The 15101-nt window shown below is 38.8% G+C and overlaps 1 pseudogene; it reads right to left on the reverse strand.

Annotated features, from left to right (window-relative positions):
- Nucleotides 1–13648: 13648 nt before the first annotated feature.
- LOC111739819 lies at nucleotides 13649–13763 on the reverse strand (annotated as a pseudogene).
- Nucleotides 13764–15101: the final 1338 nt, after the last annotated feature.

Below are 15101 nucleotides of genomic sequence, written 5' to 3' on the forward strand. Positions count from 1 at the left end.
GGGATTTGGTTTCTCCTGTTCATTGAATGCCATATATTGAATGATATGTATGATTCAGTATACGTAATTTGTATAAGGAACATTTCCTTCTTTTGTCTGCCCAGTATGACTGCCCACTTATTGTGAATAGTACCCCAATTCATCTTTGGGAAACTGCCCTTCCCCATTGCAAGAAATGAAATAATATATATTTAGAAGATATATTTTTAACCAAATAGTTTCTACAAATAATTTACTTGTTTTTCCTCTTGGATTGTTCTCAGGTCAAGCGATTCCCTTCAACACATTCTTTCTCCCCACAAATGAATCAAATTGAGGCCACTGGGGCAATGTTTTCCTCAAATCCATAATCCAAGCGGTTTCTTTTCACCCCTGTCATCCTCTCCCCTCCCTTCCTGAGAGCCCATTATTTCCACTGTGGTGTTCTGGGGTCTCTACAACTTTTACTGTCCTCAGTCAGCAGAGTAAAGAACAAAGTGAGTTAACAGGGTCATGAGACACTTCGGCCTGTTCCACAGCATCTCACCGAGGTTCTAACGCCTTTACTGCAATTTCTAGGCAGGTGTGGGGATATACCTGAACCATCTTTCCCCCGAGCTGGGAGAGTCAGCCACCAGGCTAGCTTGAAGGACCTCATTATACCAGGGTCACCTGTAACTCAAGCCCACAGCCTGAACCCCAGAACTGTGTCTTAGAATGAGGTGGCAGCATTATTAACCCATGGGAAACTGTTAAAGTTTAATAACATTTGCTCTCTATACTGCTAGTACATCTCAATGACTTTATGGAGAATTAATTACAGTTTTCTCTAAGAGCAAACTGTGAAACTCAGTAGCTCACTTTGCTGTAGGAATGATTCTTATTTGGCTAAAGTTAACAATTTAAGCAGATGCCCTAGGAGCCCAGGTGACATAAGATCTCCCTGAGTCCTCTATGCAGATGAGTTACGCTCTACAAGCTCCTGCCAAAGTAACCTCCTGTGACAAATGCTGTGGAGGCTGCTTTTATCCACTTATTAATACTTCTCCCACCAATAAAAATCTGGCAAGTAGGTGGCCTATTTGTTAGGGTACAATGTCACTCAATTAAGGGACTCCACTAAGATATTGATTTATCTGCGAATAAACTATTTTTGTTTTCAATCTTCCCGATGAGATGCATCATCCCTCATCCCTCATCCCAATTCCTTCCTGATCCCATTTACATATTTCCCACAGTTTATTTTACAAGATCTTGGACAATGAGAAGGAAAAGGTGTAGCTGCCTTGTTTGAGAGTGTCTTTTGGGGGGTTAGAAGATAAATACTCCCACCTATTCCCCAGCCCCCATCCCACCAAACTGCACCCTACTGGTGTTCACTGAGAGTGACTTCGGGAAGACTGAAGTAATTTTGGTGGTTCTGAAAAAGAAGTGGGTGTTTCTGTATCATCTGCATCTAGACAAAAAGATTCTTTGCACTCATCGTACTACATCATCAATGAATTCTTGAAATAAATATTGACTTTATCTAATTTTTTAGTAAAGATCTAATGATTTAAAACTCCCTACCTTTAAATTTGGACTCCGCCACTCGCTAATTGTGTAATCTTGGACAGGGTCTCTCGCTCTCTGTACCCAGGTCTTCTGTAAAATGGGAATGAATAATAAGGGCACCAATCTCATAGGGTGATTGTGAGGATTAAATGGGGGCAACTTGTGAAAGTGCTTACCCCATTGTTATACCTAGTAAGTGCTCAGTCAATGCTAGGCATTAAATTGCTACAGAGAGACATCTGTAACGGGGTCTCCATCCTTGACTCAAACATGCAACAAGCAGCTACTGTTCAGACTTTTCTTGTCTCTGGGTTACAGTGATGAATAAAATACAGTTTCTATTTCTCAGGGAGAAAGCAGTTGGTCCAGGAGAGAGCTACAGAGTCAGTTACATAACCTACAATATGGTTAGAAATAGTAGTATCCACTAACATTAATTGAGTCCTTAATACTATGCTGGGCATTTTACATGGATTACTAGGTTTAATAGTTTCAGAAATATATTCGGTAGATATTATTCTTTTATTTATTATTCCGATGAAGAAATTAAGGCTTAGAAAGATGAAGATCTTTCTAAATTCAGATCTGTCACACTCCAGAAACTATATTTTTCACTATTTTTCTTTACTGGATGCTGAGATACAAATAAGTACCATGGGCTAAGAGTGCCCATGAATAAAGGATCTAACGCTGTGTATTGAGAACCTGTGAAGAGGAGGCGACACATAAGCTGGATCTGATGGAAGAAGGAAAACTGACAAAGATGAGGGGGCGGGGAAGGTTTCACAACCCTGTGGGCGTGGCTGTAACCCAACAGGCTCTTGGGTGCAGTGGGTGGGAAGGAGTGACGGAAATGGGAAGGTCCACTGGGAATGGCCTGGGACACAACGCTGCGAAACTTGGATTCTGGTCATGTGTTGACAAGAGGTTTTTAAGAAGAAATAACACAAGATTAAGAAAAAACTTGGTCAATGCTGGAGCTACAGAAGACCCCTGAACAAAACTCAAGAGTAAAGGATGTGAGTCATTGTCAAAAGGCGTCACATGGTCAGGAAATCAAAGTAAGGGGATCTTGAGGCTGAGCCTTGGAGAATGATCAGACATTAACAGGTAAACGGTGGGAGAGAGGGAAGCACTGGAGAAAGGTTGCTGGGCAAAGATATGGAGGCACGAGAGGACAGAGCACACGCAGATGACTCCAACAGTTGGTCTCGGCTAGAACAGGGCTTCTCAGCCTTAGCGCTACTGACATTTCGACTGGATAACTTTTTGCTATGTGCAGCTGTCCTGGGCACTGCAGGGTGTTTGCCAGCACCCCTGGCCTCTACCCAGCAGATGCTAGGAGCACCTCCATTTACCCCAGTTGTGACATCCAAACATGGCTCCAGATATTGCCAAATGTTCTCCCCTACCAATTCAGAACCACTGTCGGGGATTTTAGAATAAAGAAAACACACACACACGCACTACAATAAATATGCTCCTAGAGAGAAAATGACAGATTTCAAAAGACATGACATAAGTGGATGGGCTTAGCCTGAGCCCGTGGAAAACTCCGGAGGGATTTGAGCAGAGCAGAGCCACGAACACGGCCTCATGTTTCGGGAAAATCACTTGGTAGCTGTGGTTTGCGGGTGGTCAAGTCAGGCTTGTCCACAAGTAGAAGTGGCTGTTTCAGTCCTCTGGGCAAGAAAGGTTGAGAGTCTGAACTGAGATGACTGGCAGGAGAACGGGAGGGGAGTTGAGAGCTAGGAAGTTTTTAAACCAACAGAATGTGGTTCTGAAGAAAGATAGTGTCCCCACAGATGCACAGAGAGATGAAAGGAACCCTTTCAAAGATCAAAAAGAAGCTAACCAAGAGACCACTTGCTGGAAGCTAAACAGTTAATCACAAGAGAAGGATGCTAATCAAATGAACAAGTGTGAAGTGAAAACGCCAACCCCAGTGAAGAAACACTGCCAAAACCAGCACACACAAATGGAGAAAAATGCAAGTAGCATCAGTGAGATGCTCCTGAAAATGGAGTCTAACTACATTAGGGGAATCAGACAGAGGGAAACAGATGGTCGTCGCGATGTCCTCAGTCACTTGACAAGCTAGATAAATAATTGTTGCCAGGGTAGGAATAATAAAAGCACAATTTTGCCAGCACGAGCTGCTGCCATGGCCTTTAGTTCAGAGCACGCTTCTGGAGGTGAGGAAAAAGAAAATAAATATGGAGTGATGATGGAAAATCAATTAGCCCCTCACAGATGGGCCTTCCACATCCTAGAGACTGTTATTGTCACTAATTTGAAAGGTTAAGTAAGGTGGGGAGAGAAATAACATGGAGAGGGCTGTGTCCAGGGCTTTATGAGATGACCTCACAGCAGCAGCTTTATGAGATGACCTCACAGCAGTCCCTTTTCTTAGTCAACCTGAAGGGATCATGGGACAGCTGTGGAGGACAGCGCCTGGCCTGGGTGGCCAGACCTGTGCCTGGGAGCTCAAGCCAAACTCCCTTGAGAGTGTGGAAAGTCGCATTACAGGACTGGACTGAGGTAGTTATGGGCCTGAAAATTCAGTTGACTGGAGAAACCCACAGGCTAGATGTGAGATTTTAGTGGGGGAAAAGGATGAATGGATGGTCTAAAATAGGCTGCTTTCTTCCCATTAAATATATTATTTCCACAAGTTTACATTATACAAAACTATGTTTTGAAGTAAATATTCAGCACAATAGGCTGGCTCACAGAACAGAAAGAGTACAGAAAAGAGAATAATGTATAATTAAATGTGAAGAATTAGACAAGGTGCTTAAGCTAGACTCTGGCTTCATGTAATGCCGAAGGAATTGAGATGGAGAAGGGGGAGGTGAGGAGGGGAGGGGAAGAGGAGGGAAAGGAGAAGAAATAATTTGTAAGCAAACTTCATCATGAATTTTTTTTTTTCCACCAGAAAGAATGTTTATCAAGTCAGAGCCTAGGGTAATAATTTGAGGTTTTACTAATATCTCTCTTTTATCATTCATATTTGAAATGTTATTGACATTTCTTGGGCATCTGAAGAAGAGTTTAATTTATTTTCATCTTTTCTGAATTTGATATCGATAATATGCATGAAGTCACAGAGTACCTAAATGAGACTTAAAAAGCAGTTGCTATAAATTCCTTGCATCTTTTATAGCTCTTTACATGATTTTGTTTGATCCTGATAATAACTCTGTGAGAGAGGCAGAGGAGGTGATATTGTCTTCATTTTTTCTAATAGATAGGGCGGTATATAGATTTACGGAGGGTAACGAGGCTTCCAAGCTTTCCCAGTTAGCTGTGTGAGGGTTAAGACTGAAAATCAGGTCTTGTGCCTCTGTCTCGAGCTCCTTCTCCTCAGGCTGTTGCTCGCTAAAGCGATCCAGGTTTAAATAGAGCCATGAGCCCAGAGTGGCTGTGAGAACCCCCTCGTCAGTTGCCTAAACACATCTTTTGATAATAATTAACACAAAGTCCCTTTTCTTAGTCAACCAAGTTATCTTTTTTTTTTTTTTTTTTTACCATCATAATCAAATTTATTATTCCAATAGCACTAATACAGCTGGAGGTGCTCATGGTGACACTGCACAGGATTTCCTGCCTTCTGGCCAAAGACAGATGTCTGCTTGTTTGTTCCTCCCTCTCCCTCAGGGAACCAATCTACCTTTTGAGCAACGCATCCCCACCAAAGCCATTCCTGTCTCTGATGTACCCTACCTGAGTCTCTCCATTAGCCCATGTCTCTACCTTAAGATGGAAAGTTCACCTCTTCTAGAAAGTTCTCTTTAATTAATTCTACCCTAATTAACACCCCATTTTTAAACTAAAAACATCTTAATTTTCTTAATTAGTTTTTAAATAGTGATTTTAGTTATGGCTAAGGCTTTATCATATATCTTTATGTAGTAAGAAAAGGTTTTTAAAATATTAAATCATTTGAAATTGCTATGTTGTAAGTAAGAAGGGCTGACCAATTCCACATGAAGATTATTTTCCCCCAGTTTTTCCTTCCTCTCATTCAAGAAACTATCCTTGTTTGAGCTAATTGCTTGCCTTGGCCCCCAAATTTAAATGTGCTAACAGAAAGCAGAAGAAAAAGAATATTTTCCGCCTTTTAGATCTCAAAAATCTGGGCATTTAAGGGAAAAGAATTAAGTAAGAAATAGATGAAAGTGTTGGGAAAAAAACATTTGGGTAAGAGCAAGACCTTTCTACCCACCCAGCCAAGAGAAAAGGGGGAAAAAGATTGAAAAAACAAAACAACAACAAAAAAAACAATTTTCCATACTAGGAAAGGGAAGAACAGAGTTAAAGGCATCAGAGCAAACTACATGTGTGTATGCTTAGAAGACCTGAGACAAGAGAGCTGGGTTTGAAGGAGCACAGCTGTGAGGAGATCCAGATGTGCAGAGCATCAGGCTCCTCTCAGGAAAGCACTGCCCATCCGTCATCAGTAGATAGAAGCCCCAGGGAAGCTGACGCAGCACCTGAGGTCTGCTGGATGGTGACCGCCTAACGATGTCTGCCTCAGAGCTACATTTACTGCCCTTTGAAAGTCACTAGCACATTGCTCCTTGATCACCCCAAAAGGAGTGACTTTACTCTGTGTCCCGAGACTCTGTAAGGCCCCTGTCCAATTTCCTCCCTACAGACAGCTCCTCCCCTTTGCATCCTAACCCCAACCCCAGGCCTTGTCTATTCAACACTTTTGCAACACGCTTGACCGGTTCGCCCAAGGCAGACCTGCCTTTCAGACACACATCTCCCATCTTACACTTACATAGGAATTTACGAATCTCAAAGCACTTTTCTATCTAATCTTCAGGTTTTCCAACAGATTTTTCAAATAAAGAGAGAAAAGTGCTAAGAATTAAATTCTTTTTTATTTTTCCCACTGAGTTTTTCATCAAGGGATACCACCTATTAAGACATGATATTTCTCCCCCATTTGAACATTGTATTCAGAAAAATGGAAGCGACTCAGTTACTGAGTCAGTTGTCTTCCAGGTGCTTCCAGAAGGTTAATCTGGCATTAGTGTGCAAGATGAATGAAGCAGCAAGAAGCCAGGTTTTGGGAGGTTTTTGCAGTTATCAAGGAAGGAGATGACCTATTCAGAGGTGCCTTATTGCACTGGGCTTTAAAAATTATAATTATTTTAGCGATTTGTTATCTAAAACTTGGGCTAGTCATAAGGACAAATAAATTATTTATTCATACATTTCTCATTCCTTGGTACGCTAACATTACTGGGCCAGAAAAGATTTAGGTGACATATTTTAAGGCTCAAGACAGACTGTGGAAAGAAGATCGATTTCATAGAGATTGCTCCCTTTTGTCATTAACAGTATCACTTCTCTTTAAACTCCTTCCCATGTGGCACCTCAGTAGCATGTCAGAACTCTCATTTGAATAGGAATTGTAAAGGGTTCTGGCTTCATAGCTATTTGTTGATCAAATAAAAAATCGACTTTCAACAGAAGTGAGCATGGGGGAAGTCAAATGTGGGAGACCATGTAAAAGCTCCAGCATGTTCATGGGCTTTGAAGGATGACTCTGTTGTTCAGAGACTGCTCAAGAATAAACTGGTCCCTGCTCAGCATCAGTGGACTATGAGCATAACTCTGCTTACAAGGTATGTGCACGATGTTTATCTTGAATTTTATTTTCTTCTTTGCTGCCTAGCTGCTCAAGCCAGAAATTGGATGTTGTGCTCATTTTCCTTCCACTCCTTCACCCCGCATATCCAATCAATCATTGATTCTTGTATCTTGGTAGCTCTCAAATTTTAGCCCGCATCATCATAACCTGGTAGGCTTATTAAAGCACAGATTGCTGGCCTCAGCCTCAGAGTTTCTGAGATAAGGCCTGAGAAGCTGCATTTCTAACAAATTCTTGGTGACGCTCTTAATTTAGTGATCACACGTTGAGAAGCACTGCTACAGATTGATTCCTGAGCATCTTTCACATTCATCCATGTCTGTCTATTCCTATGCTATTTTAATTCAGGTCACCACCACACATCAGCTGTATGCTGGCAGTGATCTCCTTTAAAACACAAATCTGATTAATTCACACCCCTGCTGAAAACTTCAGTTGCTCTGTAGAGCCTAAAAGATGATGCCATCTTCCCTACCTCTTTGCCTTTTTCAGAAGCGAGATTTTAATCCTTTATATCTGATTATTTTGTTATTTATCGCCATGTTTCAAAATAATGTTCTCGAATTACTCATTCTCACATTTTTAGTCTTCTTATTATCTATTGAATTATCACTGTAGGAAGTAAGGACTCTGCAAACTGTAGGAAGTAAGGACTTTGCAAACTCCAGAGATTTAACCCTTCATGAGCCCTTTACCTCCTCCCATTCTCTCATTGTAAGTAGACATCTTTTTGCTTACTGTTAATATTCAGTGTTTCTCTATTATGACGATACAAATGCTATTCACAGCTCAGCCATTTATGATAAATTTATTTCCTGAACAACTTTTTATTTTCCCTAGAGTTAGTAAACGACCTGACTTTGTTTGCTTAACTTTTTATATATGTGTTGTAATTCAACCTCAAACACTTCAGGTTTTAAATTTCATCCTAAGATACTCAAATACATCAGAAACTCCATCATTTTACTTTCCTGAAGAAGTTTATCTAAGAACCTATTGACCTATTCCCATCTGGACGAGTTGCCTTCTGTGTATAGCTGTCATCCTGCCTTATCCCTTACTACCATCCTAGGCAATTTCCTTGTCTCTCTTTCCCCATGCTTCTAATTTCCATATTTGGTGTATTTATCCCTTAGATTTTCTCTACAGCTTTGCTGAAGCATATTCTCTCATAGTTTTCAGAGCAATGCTGCATGGAAAATTAATCTACTGGCACTTTGTTATATCTCAAAATGTTTTTATTCTATCTTGATGTTTAATTGATAACTTGGCTCAGTATCAGATTTTAAGTTGAAAAAAAATTTCCCTTTAGATTTTTCTCTATTGTCCATTACCTTCTAGTTATCGGCTTTCCTTTTGATCAGATCTTTTGACTATGACCTTTTATTTTCTTCTGGAAATTTACAAGTATTCTCTCTGCTCTCAGTGTTCAGAAATCTCTTTATAATAAACCTTGATGTGGGTCTGGCTTTGACTATTGTGTCAGACACCTGATGACCCCTTTATCTAAAAACTGATATATTTCAGTTGTGGAAATTTTCTTAAACTGCTATTTTAATAATTTCCTCCCTTCCATGTTTCAGTGTCCTCTTTTTGTGCATTTCAAAAATTTTCACATATATTTACACATATATACACATAAGTATGCTGGAAACACTACAAATCAATACTTCTCGAATGCACATATGGAAAAGATGAAAGAATGAAAATCAGCAAAGGTTACATGTACGTACATGCATACACTACATACAAATACATAGATATTTAGTGGAATTCAGTGGCACAATGTTTTCCTTAGGATTTCTGCATTCCATTCATGTGAATTTTTGCCTAAATTTTTCCTTTTCTGCACTGCTCTTGTCTAATTTAGAAATCGAATTTTACCACCCTTTGAAAATGGGATGGAGAGGTATATTAGTTTCCTGTGAGTGCCCTAACAAATTACCACAAACTTGGTGGCTTAAAACAACAGAAACTTTTAGGGAGGTGATCACTTTGTGAGCTATATAGATTTCTAATCACTATGCTGTACAACTGAAACAAAGATATTATTGTATGCTAACTATAATTGAAAAAAACCTCATTGAATTGTACAATGTTAATATGAGCAACTAAGTATCTATTATATCTCAATAAAGCAGGGGGGGATGAAAAAAACAAAAACAAATTTATTCATACAGTTATGGAAACCGGAAGTATGAACTCAAGGTCCTGACAAGGCCACGCTCCCTCCAAAGTTCTAGAGGAAACCCTGGTTCTTGCCCTTCCAGTTTCCGGTGGCTGCGGGCTTTCCTTGGTTTATGGTCACATCACCCCACTCTGTGTCTGTGGTCACACTGCCACCTCTTATCCTCTCTGAAAACTCCCTCTGCCTCTCTGTTGTGAGGACGTATATCCAGATCATCTAGGATAAACGCTTCCTCTAAAAATCTTTTGCCACACACATCAGGTAATAGCCACTCTTTTGCCGTATCCGGTTCCAGAGATTAGGACATGCGCATACCTTCTGGGGGTGACTATTCAACATCTTCCAAGGAGATTAATTTCTTGCTTTATATTGTTAAATTTTTATAAAATGGAGGCTATTTTATGAAAATTCCTGCAAAATCCCCCACTGATTTTGAACCAATTATATAACTAATTATGACAAATCATTTTTAACCAGTTATTTAATTCCTTTAATGTTTAGAAATCTAATCAAGTGTTCTTTCCCTTCTGGTATCGGTTTTGAGCAATTTTGTTTTGCTTGGAATTGATTCCGTTTCTCTAAGTTTTGAAATGTATTGGCATAAGGGCATTTAGAATATTCAGTTATGGATTTTTCCATTGCTACTGCATCTCCAGATATGTTCCCATTTTCATGCCAAATGCTATTAATGAAAATTTCTTATAATTACTAGATAAATCTCATCTAAGATGTGTCTATTTTATTACTCCAGAAAATAAAAAATTTGCTTTTGTTAATCCTCTATGGTGTCTTCGTTTGCAATTTCATAATTGGTTGTTCATTTTGTGTTTCTTGCCTCTTCCAGAAGAGGTTATTTGGTTGATCATTTTCTAAGATATTGAGTTTTACTTTTACTTCTTTGATTTTCACCTTTTCATAGTTTCTATTGTAGGCATTTAAGGCTATAAATTTCCCTCTATACACCAGTTTATCTGCATTTGGGAAGTTCTAATATGTGGAGGTATTTTTCATTTTAAATATTACAATATTTTCTATATCCCATGAGTTATTGAGAAGTACATTTAAAGTTTTCCAAATATGCTTTTGCAATTTATTTCTAATTTTATTGCACTGTCATTAGAGGATGTGATCTTTGATGTTTGTTGAGAATTACACTGACTATTTTTTGGCCAATTTTTGAAAATGGTCCCTATAGAATCAAGTATAATATATTGCCTAATTGTTGGGTGTCAGTCAATCTAATGCATTTTGCTTTTCAATTTTCTTTTCCTTTTCTGTTCAAGTCTATATCTTATATATTTTGTTGTTTGACTTTACATCTCCACTAATTTTTTGATTGCTTGATCTAAATAAGAAGAGAAGGGTTAAAATTCTCTCATTATGGTTATAGATTTATGGACATATTTCCTTCTAGTAATTCTTATAATATTTGATTTATATATTTTAAATCTATGTTGTTAGGTATATACAATTTCAATACTGATATATATATTTCTGCTGAACTAGTCAATTCAATAGTATATAATTCTCTTTATCCCTAACACTGTTTTTGCCTTTAAGTAATATTGTGACATTAAGAGCCTCCCATCAGTTTTATCTATGTTAGTATTTTCCAAGTATATTTTTAAATAGTTTATTTCAATATTTGGGGTGTCATTATATTTAATTGCCTCTTTAAAAGAATATATAGCTCCTTATATACATTCATAATTATTACTGATCAATGTGGATTTATTTCTCACATCACGTTTTGAGCTTTTTCTTCACTTATTTCTCTTTTTCTGCGTTCTATTGGAATGTTCCATTTTCTTAATTCACTTACTTACCTCCTCTAATGGTTCAGAAGTCTTATAATTTATAATGCATTTCTTTTAAGACTTTAGTTTTTTTCACCTTGGGCAAGTTGCCTAATCTTTCTGTGTCTATGAGTTTCTCTGTCTGTAGAAAAAAAGTTGATAGTACAATATTCCTAACAGTTACTGTTAGAGTTTAATCTGATAACATATCTAACATATTCAGAGTTTTAGCATATTGTCTAGTTCAGAGTAAACACCCAATAAAAAGTAGACAGTGAGCATTATAAATATTTTAAATATTTGCTATAAGTGATCTGAAAATCTTTCTAGGCACTACACTAATTAAAAAACTTTGAGAAGCAGATTGTGTATTCCAGTGCAATAATACGGTTTACTGGTGTGCAGGAAGTTTTATTATGTGCTTCCTGTTAAAGTCGTTAGTGGGAGGTGGAATATCAGCACTGTGGGAAATTAATTGATTAATTCAATCAAGATTATCTTCAAAAATGATTCCAAAAATATACGTGACAGCTTGTAGCTCAGGAAATCAGCCAGCGTTTGGAGCAGGAGGAGTCAGGCAGAGGGATCATTTTCTATGAATTACTAGTCCTGTTCAAGAGGGATAATACATGATAATCCCATGTAGAGAATCCTTCCTGTTACTTGCTGAATTTAAAAAATATCTCTTCAAAATTCACTTAATGGTGATTTTCGTTTCAAATTCTGGGGTTTCAGAGAATTTATTTGCCCTATGGACCATATTTTTAATGTAGTATACCACAAAATAAATCATAGCTTTTATGGAAGTATACTGTAAAGAGACTGTTTTGGCACTACCTTTGTCATAGGGAAGGATCTATATCAAATAACCAGGTAAGAGAGGCAAAGACTGACTGCTCGTTTCCAAGCCCTGAGGGAAGAGCACATACACTTAGATCGTGGCTGGAAGACATAGATGGTACATCCTTCATTCCTCCTCTTGCACTTGATTAATGGCTTACCAGTCCAGCTGATCAAAAACAGAACTGAGGTGGCCAAGTTTGTCCTCAGTAGGTACTCCACTGTCTACCTCTAGCAAGCATGTGCCACATACACACACACACACACACACACACACACACACACACACACACACACACACACATTCTTTTGGCCTCTTTCTTTCTCTTTCTACCGCTAGTGTCAAGAACTAAGTTGCTATCTCACAAGTCAGTTCATTTCATCCTTGGGTAGCTGTAACAAAAAGATAAAATCCTAACTCCGTCATTCAAAATGTTAGCAAGATCTAGCAACTGTGTCATCAGTCTTTAATCAGGATGCCTTCTGTGTGTTCCCCACAAGATCCTGAGAAAAAATTTGGACAGATCTGATTCACAGCAGAGCTTGCAACGCATCACTGAAGACATCTTTGTTAATCTATACATTTTGGGTGTAGTCGTTCTAACACTTCTGTTTAAAACATTTCAATGGCTCTCCATTATCTCCAAACATGTTACTTAAGGTGTGGTCTGTGAACTATTGTTGGACAGCAAACTATTGTTGGACAGCAAACCTATGTCTGCGACAAGGTGAGGGCAGAAATTAAGTGTATAGTTACTTGAAAGATGATTTTATGTTAGCTTAATCACAAAATTAAAATTTTGAGTGAATTTTGTATCATTATTTCCTTTTTCTAAGTGTTCATTTTAATGTGTTCTACAAACATATTGGCCTCTGACGGAATAATTTTTTTTTTTAATTGCTCTTTTACCAAAAGAGGTTAAGAAGTGCTGAATGGCAGGATAAGGTCCCAGCTCTTTGTGTGATCTACAAGGCCATTAGTGTCCTGATCTCTGCCCAACTCTTCGGCTTCATCACCTGCCCCTCCCCCTGCCCTTCTCAGCGCTGTGGTCTAGCCGTATAAAATCACATGTACTGTCCTTTGATAAAGCTGGCCTTTCTGCCTAAAATGCCTTTTGTACTCTCAGCTCGCTGCCAAATGTCTACTTATCAGTGGAGCTTAAACTTTCTGTATGAGTCAGGACCCTTAGTTGCAAGTGACACAACTTGAATCATTTAAATAGAAAGGAATTTATGGACAGAGGTGGAGTTGGTTAAGACTTCATAGGATCCGAGGACTAGAATGATTTCAGCGCGTACGCTCGCTCTCCCTCTCCCTCTCATCCCTGTCATTCTCTTGGTCCTACTCTCTTTTGCTGCAGACGGCCTTGATCCACATAGCAGAAGACATTATAAAACCCAGCTTTGTCACCCCAACTTAACAAGGCAAGAGAAGAAAAAGATGTCCCTCTTGGCTTTTGAATAAAATCGTCCTGGAAAAGATTCTTATTGTTCTCTTTGAGTTGAGTGCCTGTATTTTTTAATTAAAAAAAAAATTTTTTTTTTAGACGAGGCAATCCTTGGTTGACCTCACAGATTGCAAGGACCTTGTCAGTTTACAATCCCGAACTTTTTTATTTTTTATGCCTACAGCACCTGGTCTTCCTAGGTGGTCTCCCATCCAAGTACTAACCAGGCCCGAGCTTAGCTTCCGAGATCAGACGGGATCGGGCTTGTTCAGGATAGCATGGCTGTAGACTCAAGTGCCTGTTTTTGACCTTTGGACCAATTACTGTAGCCAGTGAGAAGGAATATTTTCTGCAGATCAACTTCCACCCTTCCAATGGAGAGATTATTCTAAAATTTAATTACAGTTATATCTCTCCTCATCTTTAAGAACTCACTTCCCCTTTCTGCAAGAAAAGAAATGAAGATGTTTTGTCAAGATGAACAAGGTTTGGTGTTTCCCACCACTTTTACTGCTGGAGTGAAAGATGAACCATTTCCTGTATCTGTGTCTTTCACATGCTGAAATACTCCTCCCGCCAACAGTCCAGGAGTGAATCCCTAAGCAGCTCTTAAGCCAAGGTGTTCCCTCCTTCAGTGAGTCTTCTCTGGTCATCTCTAACTAAAGATACTAACTACTCATTTATACTATTTTACATGTTATACACTTTTACTGGTGTTCTTGTAACATGTCTTTCTTTTCTAGTATATGTTCTACTAAATTCTTTGAGTTTATCCACGTTGTCTAACGTAATGTCTGCCACTTAGTAGATGACCCATTTGATGTTTGTTGAAACATTATAGCACTGATCCTTTTCGTATTGCAGATGTACATTTACGTAAGGTCATTCAAGTTTGATCTCCCTGAATGTGAAGAGTCCATCATTGCAGCCTTAAAAGACTAGTATGGTGTTTAAAACACAGTAAGTAACAACTAAATGACTGCTGAGGATGAATAAATGAATGAATAAATTCAGAAAAAATAGATCTACATAGAGCATCTTTGATGACTCTTATCAAGACGTTATTTGCTAAAGAGCATTGGCTGGTACTATGGGTTTGCACGAGCCATGTCCTTGAGATTTGCTTCTTTACAACTAATCACATGACTGGCTAGATGCAAGACAGGTGAGCAGGGGCTGTTTAAAGAGACAAAATTGTTTCCTGGGCACTGGGCCATCACGGAGGCTCATAGCTACCTCTTAGTTCCACTCAGTGTTTATTAAATAACCCTTCAGGTCAACTCACTTGCCTTTTAATACTTGGGGTCCCAAAGGCAGGGTCCTTCTACTCTGTACTTCTAGATAACTGCAAAGACATACCCATCACTAAAAGAAACTTCCGTACAGATTGTCACGAGGCATAACACCCTACTAATGATCTGGTTCTACAGAGATGCTTACAGCAGGAACTAGATGTATATCTTATATATGGAGTTGGGGTATGTGGTAAGGAAGGGGAAGGGGATGGCTGTGACTAACCATTGTGAATAACAAAGTCAGATCATGATAACCATTGCCATGGTGACAAGCCATTTCTGTCTCTCTAGCATGCATGTAACTTATCGTTAGTCATCATCTCCACAGTGTCA

The sequence above is a fragment of the Pteropus vampyrus genome, unplaced genomic scaffold (genome assembly GCF_000151845.1).
Source record: "Pteropus vampyrus isolate Shadow unplaced genomic scaffold, Pvam_2.0 Scaffold54, whole genome shotgun sequence".
NCBI lineage: Eukaryota > Metazoa > Chordata > Mammalia > Chiroptera > Pteropodidae > Pteropus > Pteropus vampyrus.